The sequence below is a fragment of the Geospiza fortis genome, unplaced genomic scaffold, assembly GCF_000277835.1.
Source record: "Geospiza fortis unplaced genomic scaffold, GeoFor_1.0 scaffold55, whole genome shotgun sequence".
In the NCBI taxonomy this organism is placed as follows: domain Eukaryota; kingdom Metazoa; phylum Chordata; class Aves; order Passeriformes; family Thraupidae; genus Geospiza; species Geospiza fortis.
The window spans coordinates 6,379,956-6,381,303 of record NW_005054308.1 but is presented as its reverse complement, the minus strand read 5'-3'; positions in this window follow the sequence as shown (position 1 = coordinate 6,381,303).

The window sequence follows — 1,348 nt, the reverse complement described above, 5'->3', positions numbered from 1 at the left end:
AGAGAAACCCCCAGTGCGGGTGGGCGAAAGGAGCTGCTCACCTCAAGGCACCTCCATCACACCCAGCCCAGCCGCTCACGCCAAGCCAAAGGTGGTGGTCACCGGTGGTCACTGACCCCTGGCCATCCCGGGAGGCTCATCCAGCTGCTGCTTTTCCCTCACAGCTTCTGAACAAAGCAGACTCAAGCATCGTTTGCCCCAGAGGAAAGCCAATGCAAGCAGGAGCGTTTTCTAACACACCTACAAAGGAGGAGAAAGGCCTGGAAGTTCTCAGATCCTTTTGCTCACCAGCAGGCACTGGTCCAGGGACCCCGGCGAGCAGGAGGGAATGGGAGCAGGCAGTGAGCCAGAGCTGAGCAGCTTCCAGGCAGCCATAGCTTTCCATTTGTTTGTGTCACATCCCATCCCACACGTATCTATGACATGAAGCACTCAGAGATGGATTTCACCTATAAAAATGACTTCCTGCCCACCGCCACATCCCTGAGCGCTGCCTAAACCCCTCCCTGCCATGCCTGGCAGCAAGGGATACAGACAGGATTGGCACGGGGCCACCCTCGGCATTAATATCCTCCCCCAATACCTCTGACTATTTTTAGCCTAAGCCATGCTGCAATCTGCCAGTTCATAAATCAGCACTGCAGACTTTTACAAAGTTTAACGTGACCCGGCACAACAGCCTGCCCCGAATAAACTCTGCCAGGGGGGTCTTGGCCATCTCTCTGCAGAGCAATAGCGGGGCAGGGAATTCCCCTTTTATAAAACCATCGGTACAACAGCAGCATCCTGCGCACCTCAAAAGAAATGCCCTGACCCCCAGCTGGTGAGGCAGAAAACAAGAAACATGCTGGTTACATTCCCTGCTACACGTTGGGCTTCTCAAGGGGAAGATACTGAAAGCCAGCACGTGGTGGGGAAGAGTCACACACACAGAGCTCTGCCCGCTCTCCTCAGCCCTGGTGTGATGCTCTGTCCCCTCTACAGCTTCCCTGCTCCCGGGTTCTCCACCTTGACTCAAGTTTTTTAGAAAGGGGCTTATTTTTCCTTCAAAGGACCATACAGCCAGGGAAGGAAAAAAAACCCCTAAAACCCAAAAACTAAAAAAAAAAAAAAAACCAAACCAAAAAAACCCCAAAAACAAAAAAAATAGACCAGGGACCAGGACCCTTCTTCTCAACCTGCTCTGCATTAGAGGGTCTCCCCAAACCTCCCGCCCTCAATAGCCAGTCTACCAATAGATCACAAAACCTCAAAAACCGGACACGAACGAGCTTTCTTTGGCAGCCCAGCCCCATCCTCATGGCTCTCCCCACCGCCCTCCCGCAGCCCTTTGTCCGTGCTGATCCCT